Source organism: Sprattus sprattus, assembly GCF_963457725.1.
Source record: "Sprattus sprattus genome assembly, chromosome: 12".
NCBI classification, from domain to species: domain Eukaryota; kingdom Metazoa; phylum Chordata; class Actinopteri; order Clupeiformes; family Clupeidae; genus Sprattus; species Sprattus sprattus.
Window position 1 is genome coordinate 13741716 of NC_137910.1, and position 15000 is coordinate 13756715.

General features: G+C 45.6%; 1 protein-coding gene across 3 annotated transcripts in view; it reads right to left on the minus strand.

The window, feature by feature from the left end:
* sertad2b (SERTA domain containing 2b) overlaps positions 1-15000 on the minus strand; it is a 38018-nt gene that overhangs the window by 10497 nt on the left and 12521 nt on the right. The window contains exon 1 of one of the 3 annotated variants that reach the window (XM_080848740.1): positions 6147-6371. The exons of 1 other annotated variant lie outside the window; for it this stretch is intronic. The gene's annotated coding sequence lies outside the window, so the exon portion shown is untranslated. Of the gene's footprint in view, positions 1-3919; positions 3964-6146; positions 6372-15000 lie in introns of those variants that run through there. One more of the 3 variants, XM_080848743.1, reaches the window with a different exon arrangement.

Consider the following 15000-nt stretch of genomic DNA (forward strand, 5'->3'; position numbering starts at 1 on the left):
TAACGGCCATTTCACAGCTGCACTCACAGGCAGGTCAGGCCAGCCACCCTTGATTCCTGAATGCGGCTCCCGGTTTCTGAACCAAGCATAAGGCTTCAGCCAAGAGGGGCTGGGAAGAATTACCGCTGGGGCTACTGACAGGACAACACATGGCCCTGTCACGCAGTGGAAACAGTGAAAAGTGGAGTAGAGTAGGGCGACACAGACGACATTCTTCTCACGACTGATTGACAGCTGTCAGTGTGAGTGTGTGTGTGTGTTTGTGTGTGTGTAGGGGAGGGAAACTACAGGCGGTGGCAGTGCTGGATAGAGAGGGAGAGAGGCAGCCAGAGTAGGACAGAGAGGAGGATGGGCTTTGCAGTGATATTATGATCCTGTAACTGGATATGCACGTTTCCATGCCTGTGCTTCAAGCATACCCTACTCAAACCCCCCCCCCCCACACACACACACCTCCTCCCCAACCCCCACTCTCCCTGGCCTCGCCGCAGCTCCACGCTGTGCTATTTCAGGTCCTAAGGGTACAAATTCACACACACACACACACACACACACACACACACACACACCCTTGCACACATGACTGCTCACATATGTATGTGCACAAACACAACACCAACTTGCAATGTTGTCATCGTGCATCAAGACCTGGCAGACATATACAGACACAAACACAATAACACTCATACACACAGACTTAGCACTGTTCAAAACAGGCTCAAATATACATTCATACACAACACACACCCACACATACATACATATAATTGTCCACTTCTGCTGGTGTGCTACCAGTCTGCTTTTCTGCAAACACATGCAAAGCTAATAGGCAGAGTAACTGCACAGAAACAGAAGCAGAGATGGAGAGAGACGGATAAAGAGAGAAAGAGAGAAACAGAAAGACAGACAGTCAGAGAGAGAGAGACAGACAGACATAGAGAGAAACAGAGAGACAGACAGTCAGAGAGAGAGAGAGAGAGATAGAGAGAGACATTGAGAAAAAGAGAGAAACAGAAAGACAGAGAAGAGAGAGAGAGAGATAGTCAAAGAGATAAAGACAGAAAGAGAGAGAGAGATAGAGACAGACAGTCAGAGAGAAAGAGAGAGAGAGAAAGAGACAGACAGACAGACAGACAGAGAGAGAGATGAAGGCACAGACATGGAGGATGTGACTGAGTGAGGGAGATGGGTAGAGACAGTGCGCGCGCCCCTGGGCTCATCTTACAGTATCATTACAGCCACATAATACATTCCCATCCTCCTGTGAGCCGCGGCTCGGGGAGCCCTCAGCGCGCTTTGTCATGGCACTTGACGGCACAAAGAGGGGGTGTCAAAGGTGCAGGCCCTTCTGATGGAGACTCAATACCACACCGCCAGCATCATGTATAGAACACACAACAGACACAGACAGAGAAAAGAGAGCGAGAGAGAGAGACAGAGAGAGCTGGAGAGAAGAAACAGTGAAAAGCAGAGGCAGAGATGGTGTGTCAGAGGGACAGACTGACACAGACAGACAGACAGACAGACAGACAGACAGAAAGACTGAGAGAGAGAGGATGTGCGAGACACACAGAGAGAAAAAGAGAGAGGGAGAGAGAGAGAGGGAGTGCAAGAGAAAAAGAGAGGGAGAGAGGCAGAAGCAGCATGCGATGGAGATGAGGAGGTGAGCCACATGCGGCGCGCTTTGAAAATGCCTCGTGAGGAGAAAACAGCAGGCATCCTGGCAAAGCAGAACAAAACTAAATCAGCCCTGCTCTCCCTCTGCTGTGTTAATATCACATATAATATCAGGCGACACAAAGACAAATGTGACAGAAAAAACTGCCGTAAGTTGGTCAAGGCTGCCAAATTCAAATAAATATTTTGGAAAACAAGCACGAGTCACAAGAATCTAGGCAACAATGTCAAAAGCTACCGTGTTCCAGCGCTGGACAGGAAAGCATTTGAGTTTTTTTCATTGTGGAAATAGATAATAAATTATGTATAACACAGCTTATAATGGGGGCCTCTGTTTCTCATGTTAATTCGGATCGTTGGCATTCATGGCATCTCAGAAGCTCTCCAAGCACGCTATTTAGAGGTAGTAAAACGAATGGCAAAAGGAAATGTAACAGGCTAATGGGCCTTTGGCTGACATCTGGGTTGGACCTCTCAGACCAACACACAGAGACCTGGTCCAGAACTTTGGGGGGTATGAGACTCCACAGAGAGTGTTTGAGGCCCCTTTAACGTGATTCTGATTTGGAACTGAGTGGTAAGACACGGATAAAACAGCCAGGTGATGGGAGAATGTTTTTTTTGTAGGTGTTTATGCCATTATTTGGATAGGACAGTGAGGATATGACAGTCGGCAAGGTGGAGAAGAGGTGGGGAGAGGAATGGGAAATTACATCAGGCCAGACTTGAACCTGTGTCCCCTCAAGCAATGAAGCCTGTGAGTGGGGGGCTTTATCGGCTTGCGCCACCGTGCCCCCAAGAATGTTGCAGCGGTACTGAACTGAACCCAATAGTGCCCTGTTTTGGAGGACAAACACAGACAGAAAGACAGACAGACAGACACGCACACACATATAATACAGACAAGTTGTAGTAGCAAACAAATACACATGTATGTGTAAATCTAATATTACATACAGTCAAGGGCGTAACAATGGTGTTGACATTGGTGGGGACATAATGAGCGCGTAGGTTGATGGCGTTTAGACGGGGGGTCTGGGAAAATTTTGCATTTTTTAGATGCAATTTCCAGCATTTTAACCAATTCTGGGTTGGATAGTGACAAATCCCTTTTGATTCACAGGGGACAAGATTGGCAAGATTGAGAATTGTTTTTTTTTGGAAAGCCACATGAAATACAGTATACCTGTCTGGCTGGTCGAGATTGGTTTGCTGTATTATTTGATCAATGAATACGGTTAGTTTGTTATCAGAGTTCTAAGATGCTAACCGTAGTTTTAACCGACTAGCTTAAAACAAGACTGATCAGATCAGAGTAATAAGGTTTAAACGAGTGCAATCAGTTCGTTGTGCATTTCTACATCAATCCGTGGAAGCCACGACATTTACAGCCACTTAGACAGCATAAATTAAACAAAACTGTCATTTTAGCAGCTCGGACGGTCGCCTCCACAGTGTGTGAAGCGACATTTCACTGAAGGGGGACGTGACCGAACAGGTTTTTAAAAGACTGTTCTGTGATAAACTTACTGTTGATTTGGTGAAATAGCCTCTTATGTCCGTCAGTTTCCTTTTCCTGCCCGAAGCAGACATTATCCTGCCCGAAGCAGACATTATCCTGCTGTCACCACGCGCTTAACTACCAACCTAGCAACGATAACTAACGATAACTAGTGCAGGAAGATGAGCCAATCACAGATAGCAAGGCTGTCCCCACCAATGACACGCCGTCTTTGATAGAAGGTACACTACACGCATGAGGGTAAAATGAACCATTTATTTCCCGAATGCTGTGCAATTACCCATTCAAAATTGGTATGGACATTTTAAACGTATCCAAATATTGGTATGGACACGTCCATAGCGTCCATACGCATTGTTACGCCCATGCATACAGTACATTGGAATGTCTGTAACACTTGCTAACTGTAGCAGTGGCAATAAGCATAATAGGGAATTTCAATTAAGAAAAACATTCTGTTAGTGTTTCTAGGGTTGCAATCTCATACCACTAACCCCACTCATACCTCATACCACCTTTTCCTCAAAGCCAGAAAAATATATAGCAACTGCGGAGAGGACATGCGAATTCACTTGAAACCGGTTTGACTGGAGGGCCTAGGGCTGCATGCCATGTGTGGGGGTGTGAGGCAGACACGCGTGCACACACACACACACACACACACACACACAAAACTGCACACCGATACACGCCCTCTCCCTTCATAAAAAAAACACACACCTTACTCACACTTCCACAAGGATGTCTATATTGTGGGTAAACTCAACCTGTACGTCTGAGCAAAAAAAAATATTTCAAGAATTCAGATTTAGGCAAAAACCTTTAACGGTGTCCTTTCCAATGTGTGAGAGACAAGTATGGGGGTCAAGTATGGGGTCAACATGATTCAGGTTTATGTAAAGCTTCCCTAGACACACAGGTCCTGTCAGACAACATCCATGGGTGTGAGTGGGCAAAGCGCATTCATCCTGGAGGATACTCCACGGTCTCCACAAGCAGCCACAAAGGGGCCATGAAGGAACATCTACAATGTACAATAATGCCTGTTGCATAACGTTGTGGCACTCACACTCAATTACGGCACACAATGACACCCTTGGCCACTGAGGCCCTGAGTAGAGATGACACAGTCATCCTTGGAAGGGGGCAGATGTTTGGTTGCACTCCCGAGAAACAGACACACACAGGTTTACAAGCACTGGCACTATGAGAAGGAAATACATTGATAAAGGGGTGGTCACATTTTAGGCTTGTATGTGTGTTCACCATGTCGTTCCATCAATCGGATATATATGAAAAAGCTAGATAGACAGAAGTGTCTTTGAAACAGCGGAAGGTGGCTGAAACTGTAACAGAAGAAGGTCAGGGAGAAAATTGAGCTTCACAAAAATAAACAACTCTATTTAATAAACTTCACTTTCCTCTCCATAGCATGAGTGGCTGAAGAGTGGCACTTGTAATCTACTTGGTTGTATGTGAAATTAACATTGGTTAGCAAATCCAAGTGAACTTTGATCTCTCCTGAACCGAAATACAGTGTGTGTGAGAGAGAGAGAGCGAGAGAGAGAGATTGTGTGTGCATGTGCATTTTGCTCTTTGGACTCTGAATTCAAAAACCAGTAGCCTACCTTTCATGAAGTGATCTCAAACACTATGCTTTCTGAGTGACAAACCAACTTTCAAAATTACAGTTAATAGAGAAAAAAATACTTTTAAGTAGTCCTGTAGGCGCAAACACACACACGCACACACTCACATAGGTTACACATGTATATATCGACTTAGGCTTTCAGGTGATTGCTGATTAAAAGATAATCAAATGAATCAGAATGAAATTTCACTACGAAGGACTTCGCTTTCCTGAACCAAATGAAAGAGCATTCTGTAAGGAAAAACACAGAGGTCCCACAGACACGAACGGAAAAGTCTTCCATTTGCTTTGCTGTGGCAGGTCTTAGTCACACTTGCATTTTCACGGCCAGAGATGTTAGTCAGCTAGGCTAATGCGAGACTTAAAACCACGCAGAAGAGCGCCCTCTCGGTCCAAGTTTAACAACCTGTCTCCACACACTGACCGACTCTTCAACAATACAACCAATACAAGATGGTCATCCGAGACTATTTTGATCCGAGTCACCTGCCAAATTTCATGTTCAAACGATTATGCGATTCCAGGCAGACAGTCTAAATGGCCACCAGGGTGGGAGCGATGTTCACACACTCACTCTACAAGAATTTGTGGGGAGATAAGAGCTGCGGCAACAGCAGCGTTGTGGGGTTAACAACAATGACTTAATTGAAAGGGATTCCGTGTCGAGTTTCAAATGTTACACGACACATATTTGATCATTATGTGTGATACTTTAAATAACTGTTATCAAGCTACAGTTGCTGAGAAGGCGAAATGAGTGACAGTCACAATGGTGGAAAGGCAGGAACCGTAACTCCCGTGCAACAAGAGAACTGTTAACTCAATATAGTGGGTCGAGAGCAATTGCGATTAAATGATGACTCTCAAGTGGAATATAATAAAATACCCCCTCCCAAACTTAAGCCAACAACAGCGCACAATCAAGCAGAGTCTTAAGCCCCAGTCTCACAAACCACAGTTATTCTTCAGATAACAAAAACGTAAATGAAGTGGCAGACTAATTGGAAGATAGAAGGTCAACAACGGCAGCACAGGCTACTCCGGTCGGCTGTCGTGACCTGCCTGCACTGTTTTGCTGGCTTAGTTCGCGACATGCAGCTAAACTTCACGGAGCTAACGAGAGACCGTAAGACAAAAAAAACAAGAATGCGTCCAACCGTATTATGTGTATCTATGGGTTGTGTTTAATGTTCAGGTTTAAAACAGTAGACCAGTTCTTCCTGTACAAAGCCTATATTATTTTTGTGTAATTTCCCTGTATCTCTGTGAAATACATAGGCTATAAGGGTTACCTACCACATATAGTTCCAACGGAGGTTTAAAATGAAGCATCGGGATGGATCTTTTTTATTGTGAAGTGTTGGTTCCAAGTCAAGCGACGGTAGACAACCGATTAAAGTCTCCCTCGTTTACGCTTGCACTTAAATTCCCCGTTTCTTGATAAGAAGGAGTTGTGCCGTCCAGCAATGGCGTTGATACAGGCTAAGCGAGAGAATGAAAATTGCCGAGTAGTGGTGAATAACAGAGTAATAGCGCTGCCACCACAGTTGTCCCCGAAGAGGAATGACGTCGAGTGAGGCTTTAACTACACTGCAAGTCGGCTACATGTCGTCGGTGTTGTCCGCCCGCCCCTACACACGCAAACAGCCTGCCCTATGTGTCTGTCTCTCTCTCACTCACCCACTCTCTCACTCTGTTAAGGCACAGTCCTGGCTCTCTGTAATGGTAGAGCAAAGGCTACTTTATTCCTACCGAAAACATTTATTTTCGTGAGGCTACTTATGTAGGCTTAGTAGTAGTCAATATGCCCAGTTCCCGTGTGCTTTGAGACATAATATTTTAAAAGGCTAGTGTAATCTTGTCATAGCCTAATGTTACACTGTGTTTACTGCGACTGAACATGAAGAAACATTCATTAGTGATTAAATGGCATAATTATTTTAAAGATAAACGTTGTCAATTAAGTAAATTATTTATAATAGTTTTATTTTTGTTATTTATACATAAATATAATTCGATTTGTATACTGCAAGACGAAGGTAACACATAAAGCGGTATGACTCAGTTGTCTGGAAATAGAAAACAGCCTATTCTGGTTATCCATGTCATAACTGTCAGTCCTTGTCACACTTTTCCCTGAGTGGGTTGATTTTCAACAAGTGCTAACAGCACGAGAAATAATTTAACTCTTCCACAGAAATCAACTATCAACAAGTCTTTTGACTCCCATATAGGTCTACCCGTTCCTCTGCAGATATCTATGGACATGTTCCATGTATTGATAAAGGGCAGGCGGGTCACATCTAGAGGCAGATTCCAACATGTCATCTACCTTGAGTAAGGAACATATGCTGCATATCGGTAATAGTTCACCTCAAGCCTTAGTGACCAGAGAATGTAACTGTCACCAGATGGCGCGGACATGCCTGGTATATTTCAACACAATAGAAGCTGGTCATTCTCTCCAAAAATGGGAGTAGCGTCTGGTGGGTAAAGTGGCACCTAGTTCTAAAAGTGCCATCTGATGCCCAGTTCTGGGTGGCAGTTTTGACTGTTACACGGATTGTGTTGAAAAGGAAGGTTGACCAACTGTGGCCATTTACAAGTCATAAGGGCTTGTGAAGAGAATTCTCAAATAATTACTCACACTCCAAAAAAGGACAATCAAGGTCCCTCTGAAAATATGGGGATGGTTAAATCCTTTGAGCCCCCCAAAAATCTTCCACTGACCAATGCTTCATCTGAACCTCTGCGAAGTACAAATTTCAGAGTCTCAGCTATAGAAAGACTGATGATGCACACATGACTCACACACTGTACTTAAAAACCAAACACACCATCACATCAGCCTGTCACCTCACATACCCTGGCAACTAACATTAGTCTCAGATGATCAATCAAACATTTGCGCTTACCAAGTAGACTGGGTGATGAAGCAGGTAACTGTTGGCTCCCTGGGCCTTGGCTGACAAGCCTACACAGCCTACCATTCCTGAATCAGGTGATTCTGCAGGAAACTGTGCCAAAACAGCAATCTATTGCACCAAATCACCCAGGACTCCTTCCATATGAACAAGTGACAGCTTGAAGAGAGATAGATAGATAGAAAGATAGATATTCAGAAAGAAATGGAGAAGAAAGAGAGTAGGGAAGGAATACAGACCTCCAGCCAAGTGTTTATAAAAATGACAAACTGCCTTCCGTTATCATAGACATGTATATTAGGCATGCACATGGCGATTTTCATAGAGAGAGAGAGCAGGAATAGCTTTAGGACAGCCATGGCCTGTGTGACTGTTGGCGGGGCATGATGATTGGCTGCAAGCTCACCTATTTTAAGGCTGCAGCATTCTCAGATTTAGGGCAGCCAGTTTCAGAAGCCCAGCAGCAGCAGCAGCAGTAGCAGCTCCCATGGCTCAGCAACATCTTCAGACAGCGTGCACAAAGCTTTGGAATAATCTGTACCTTTCTACAGGCAAACGAGTGGAACAAAGATCATGTTCCTGTCTGTATGTGGGATATATAAAAAAAATAAAAAATAAACTCTTTGTAAAACATAAACAAGCAGAGGTCTCCCAGACAACGGATGGTGTCAGTTTCAGCCTGGATCCCGGAGTTTCTCTTTCTCCCTCTCTCCCTCTCCCTCTCTCTCTCTCTCTCTCTGGCCGTCTCAGTGTTGTCATAAATGGGGGAGTGTGTGGTGCACGTAGTGTAGTGGAGAGTGGAGAGGGCTGGTTCTAAATAAAGCGTTTTCAGGTCAAAAACAGGAAATGGCTCAGTGAGCAGTCAGGGCAGGACTGAGCACAGCAGGCTGCTGGGCGGCATCCACAACATCCCCTTTGTTCCCTCCCCAGAAGGAGCCACAGCCCTTCTGCTCTGTCTCCCTCCCTCCTCTCTCCCTCCCTCTCTCTCTCTCTGTTGGTCACTCTCTATTACCCAATCAGTCTCATTCTTTCTCTTTCTTTCAGTATCTCCCTCTCTCGTTGCTTATAGCTTTTTTCAAAAAATTCTACTGTCTTACTCTGTCTTTCTTTGGTCCTACCACAGACTTGGCCTTACGAACTCTGACAGGTTCTGTACATTTCTGTCACACACTCTCCTGTCTCTCTGTCATTCGGTTGTACCCTCTCTTAACTTGTCCCTCAAACAAACAGCGATCTCTCTCGGTCTTATGGTCACTTAGTCTCTCTCTCCTTCTCTCTCTCTTGCTCAGCATTTATTTTCTTCTTTGCTGTCTTGTTTGTCTCCATCTACTGATTCCATACTCAATTCAATTATGTCTCTTGATCCTAGTCTCTTCTCTCTTTCTGAATCTTGTTTCGTCTTTGCCAAAAGTGCTTTGGCTGAAGCTTGTGATAATTTATTCTGCCCCCTCAACTCCCCCATCAACCCCCACACACATGCACACACATGCACACACATGCACACACACACACTCAAACACACGCACACACACGCACACACACGCACACACACACACGCACACACACACACACACACACACACGCACACACACACGTGCACACACATGCATATACTGACTCAGCAGTGAGCCAATGAGGAGGCCATGTGCGTATTTGGTGTGGGTACTCACAAATCACTCACAAAGCATGAATCACCGTTGCTCAATCAACAGTTAGCCTCCACGAATATGTACAGTACGTGGTCACAGCATGTTTGGAGGTTGAGGGACTAGCGTCACAATTAGCCTCCATCTAGTCTCAGCATGGTCTGCAACTCATTCCACATCATGTGAACGCTATTAAGTCATTAGATATTGAATGCAGCCTAATTATAGTCTTTGTAGTTTTGTAATTTATCCAAAGCTTATGTTTTAGATTTTTAGCTACTGCAAGGCCCCCCTAAAAGAAAAAAAAAACACACAAAAGCCTTTTTCTAGAGGCGTTTGGACTTCCATACGAAAACAAATCAGAACAGGAGAGATTCGTTCAATCAAGTTAAATTGCCCAGCAATACTGCTAATGGAGGGAAAAAAACTGAATAAAAACTACACTGTAGTTTGACAATAGGGTTTCTGTATTTATACCAGAGAGGGCAGAGAAACGACACGGCCTCCTCCTAAATCAGACCTATTCTAAACACCGTCACAGAGACAAAGAGGCTGCTTGATTATAGTGCTCTTAATTACAGGCCTCTCATGCTGCTGCAACAGAGATGCACTACACCAAGCCAGCCATTCAGACACAACCCCTCTCTCTCTCTCTCTCTCTCTGACTTCTGGTCCCTTATACACATGTTATACACAATATCCCTCTCTCTTTCCGTCGATTTCTTTACTCTCGATCACACACACACACACACACACACACATGCACCCCGCTTCCCCCCTTCCGTCATGATCTAATGAAGCTCATTAACTAATCTGCCACCCGGGTACGGAGGGTGTGTGGCTGACTTCGCCCTCTCATTTTAAGAGCGTAATTGAGCGAGTCCCATCAGGAGCCTCTACTTCATTACAGCCCTCTCCAGCGGCAGCTCGTTGAAGGTGAAGGGTTGTGAAAGGCCTTGGAAACCTGACACTGATTCAGATTCTGAGACCCTGTTTGAGGCGTCTGCATTGGCCAGTGCCGTGTGGGAAACGGCCGTTTCAGCTAGCGATGCATGGGCAGCACGGTCGCGGCAGTGCCCAGTGTCGTGAGAGACGGAGGGTGTTCCGTCCGTGTGTGGGAGGGAGGGATGCTGCCCACTTTCGCATTAACGGCAGTCAGACCCCACACTGTGGTGCGGGCAGGGAACACAAACACATTTCCCTCACACACACATTTATGCACACACCCATATCAAACACGCACAATAAACACACACCATACACACACTCACTTCTCCTCTGCAGCTGCTCTTGTTCACTCTGGTTGAAAGAGACTTGTGGTGGGTAATAACAATAATGCTCATTGCATCCAATACAGCCATTGGCATGCAAGATTGTAGCTACACAGCCACATATGATAGATTATTTAAATTAATCTCAACCTAAATAAAAAAACACTTTCAAATACTTTCAGTTCAAACACTGAAGCTCGGGAACAAGTGATGTGGGATCGGGAATGGGTGAAGGGGGGATAGTTTTGCATAAGTGAAGTGTGTATTCTCAACTCAATTTTCGCTAGGAATGTAGTCCAGAATCAAGCAATTGAGTGCTTGTAAGTCCTGCTTTTTGCTCTTCTAGTCAGGATAGGTTTAGGTGATGACAAAGAGGTCAGACTTTGATTTTAAATGAGGACATTAAGTGACAGGCACTCTCTATTCAGTGACACAAACTGCATGAAACAGTGGTAAAACAGTGGTAAAACGCAACACTGCTGTGGCCCTTCCAGTCATGTGATATCCATGCCCTGGGTATCCTGGGTATGCGTGTGAGAGAGAAGGGGAAGTACCTCCAGTGCAGACCACTGTCTCCATGCACTCAGGCCTCATGGCAACCTTGCTGTCTGAGGCCGGTCCTCAGCTTCCTGTGCTCCACGGCAGCACACAGCTAATGGTGACTCAGCATTTCTCAGCAAATGGAAACAATCTGACAGGAATTGCTATGTGACTGAACGCACATGGACAAGACTGTCTGTCTGTGTGTGTGTACCTGTGTGTGTGTATATGTGTGTCTGTGTGCATGTGTGTGTGTGTATGTGTGTGTGTGTGTGTGTGTGTGTGTGTGTGTGTGTGTGTGCATGTGAGAGTGTGTGTTGCTGGTAATGGCTCACACTGGTACAGCTTTGTCAGGAAAGATGAGGAGGAGAAGGTAGAAGAGGAGGAGAGGAGAATGACAGACACAGAAAAAATCTGAGAAGGAAGGGGATGAGATTTTTTTGTGTCAAACGTGTTTGAAATGCACACTACAGAGAGAGCGCCGTTAAACCAAACAAAACTCTCAGCTCCGAGAGGAAACGACCATTTACAGCACAATGGCACTAAAATCGCAGCAGTTATCGCATCGATCCATTTGCAGGCACCCTCCCGACCCTGTGGACCTGGCTTGTAAACTAGACGAGTGTGTGTGTGTAACACTTCGAGACACACTGGTGCCTGCGCTGCCAGAGACGCAGAGAGCTCAAGTGTAAGCACACGCACACGTTGTTTAATCCCGTTGTCATGGTAATCATACAGAACAATGTTGGTTTAAGGTTTGGAGATATCACCCCCCCACACATACACATACACATACACATACACATACACATACACATACACATACACATACACATACACATACACATACACATACACATACACATACACATACACATACACATACACATACACATACACACACACGCATAGCACATGTTCGCACATACCACTTGCAGACACATTTACAAGTCTGCTAACACACACACACACACACACACGCACGCACACACACACACGACACACACACACACACACGCACACACACGCACACACACACACGCACACACACACACATACACACCCACACATGCACACAACCGCTCCCAGCTGGAACTAAACCAAGACAGTAATGGCTGTGGTTTTGGAAGTGGACTCCTCGTATGACAGCCCTCCATTCATCACACTGTTTTTCCTTTTCATTTTCAGACCTCTTGGCCCCGGCACCAGAGCGGCCAAAAGAAGAAAAGTATGTGGTGTTTATTGAGAGCAAATTTCTTAAAAGCGATGAAACAAAACACAATTTAAAAGGAGGGGGGGAAACCGGCACACTGGTTTTCACATGAAAAGACGAAGGAGGGAAAATGATGAGGTAGGGATTGGAACAAAGGTTGATTAAAAGCCGATCCGGTAAAGAAAAGGAGTGTTCAAGGGAGAAACAAAACTGTTTGTGAACAAGAAAAGAGAAAAGAAATCAGTGTGCATCTGTTCAAATCATCTGAAATGTGTGTGGGTGCATACGTCTCTGTGCACATGCATGTGTGTGCGTAGGAATGTATGTATGTGAGTGTTTGTGTTAGTGTGTGTGAGTGTGCATGCATTTGGGTGTGTTGGCTGAGCACACAGGGCCTGTGCAGTTGTGGGCCTGTGTGTTTGTGTGCATGTATATTCATCAAAATCCACATATTGCACACAGGCCTTAACCAATACCCTGCTCAGATGAGAACTAGTGCCTTTTCTCTTTGCTACACTTCAACAGCATTAAGCTCTGGGTTCAGTTCAACCACCCCCCCCCCCACACACACACACACAAAAAGGTACAGACATACAGTTGAGAATTAGGTGAAAATTATAGGTCACCTCAGTGTTCCTCTCTAGGAAAACATTTCAGTGTCACCTGCATCACGCTCCCTATTTCTCTCCCTCTTCTTCCTTTTATGTAAATGCTTGACCAATTCGATGCACATTCCACTGCTTTGGACATTGACCTTTACTCTAAGGTGGAAAAATATTCCCTCCGCACAGTCTGCCACTGAAGCATGTCCCAGTTTTGGGATCCTACATCAAACACCTCTTAAGTGTATAACAGACACCAGTGCTGTATCTGCACACAGTTGTGAAGATAAAGAAGCTCCCTAGGTTGGAAAGCATAGCTTGCGAGTTGAATAAGAGTGTTACTCTACTACATGCAGCTGAGTCATAAGAAACAGAGTGAGCGTTAGCATTAGCTTGCGTATGCTTCACCCTCCCCTTGGGTCTCTGCAGCTCTGACTCTGGAAAAGCAGACATGACAGTTGCAGACGCAGACCAACAGGACACACATGAAAAAAAGAGAGTTTTTTTGGTGAAAAACAAGCCAGATGAAAGGCAATCATTTTGGTATTTAATGCCCCTGGACAGCAGCACCTCCTTAGAGACAGGAGAGCAAAAGCAGAATAATAATAAAAAAAACTCTCTAGTGTTTCCAAACTGTGGGCTCCAGTGGAATGACTTAAATGCCAATCTGTATCCATCTCCTCTGTGTGTGTGTGTGTGTGTGTGTGTGTACATCTGTATTCCTTTGTGTGTGCGTATATGTGTGTCTGTGTGTGTGGGCATCTGTTTTATTATGTTGTCCCCCCCCGCCCCTCATTTTTCGGTATTTAGTGGTTGACCATTCGGGTTTTTTTAAGTTGTTGGTAACACACTGAACCATTTGTCTTCTCCCCCCTCTCGTGCATGAGAGCCCTCTCCCAGGAGAATGTGGCACTCAAGGTCACGGGGAACATCAGTCGCACCAGCGTCAAAGACACCTCAGTCTTCTCCACTGGGACTAATGAAAAATACATTCTCCAGGAATGCCCATCACTGCCGCGCTGTGGCTTAGGCACTGACTGCTCTGACCACATACAGGCTTATCTGCCATATACTATACGTATGAATGTATTGTGATATTCTAAGACATCTGATATTCTCCCACAAGAAGAGGTCTGTCTATCTGTCTGTCTGTCTGTCTGTCTGTCTGTCTGTCTGTCTGTCTGTCTGTCTGTCTGTCTGTCTGTCTGTCTGTCTGCCTGCCTGTCTGTCTGTCTGCCTGCCTGCCTGCCTGCCTGCCTGCCTGCCTGCCTGCCTCAGTGCTGTACTGAGCCAGGCTCCGTCATGACGCCTCTCACCCCACGCTGGTCTGTGGGTGCTCTGTGGGCATGAGCGACCCACAGTCATGTCTGGTAAGACGAGGGCTGAAGTGGGGGGTGATGTTGGTGGGTTTGCGCCTGCGTCCTTGTGTGTCTATGTGTGCATGAGCGTGTCTGTGCGCTGCCCACACGAAGGAGGGGGACCCCTGTGGTGAGTTCATCCACAGTGTCTGCTGCCCCACAAACCACCAGTGTCTCTCTCCCTCTCTGTCTCTCCCTCTCTCTCTCTCTTTCTCTCTCTCCCTCCCTCTCCCTCCCTCTCCCTCTCTGTCTCTCTCTTTATCTCTTCTTCTGTCTCTCTCTCTCTCTCTCTTTCTCTCTCTCCCTCCCTCTCCCTCCCGCTCCCTCTCTGTCTCTCTCTCTATCTCTATCTTTCGCTCTTCCTCTCTGTCTCTCTCTCTCTCTGTCTCTATCTCTCTTTCTCTCTCTCCCTCTCTTTCTCTCATTCTCTCTCTGTCTCTTTCTCTCTCTCTCTCCCTCTCTGTCTCTTTCTCTCTTTCTCTCTCTCCCTCTCTGTCTCTCTCTCTGTCTCGCTCTCTTACTCTCTCTTTCTCTCTCTCCCCCCTATCTCTCTCCCTCTCTGTCTCTCTCTCTCTCTCTCTCTGCCTCGCTCTCTC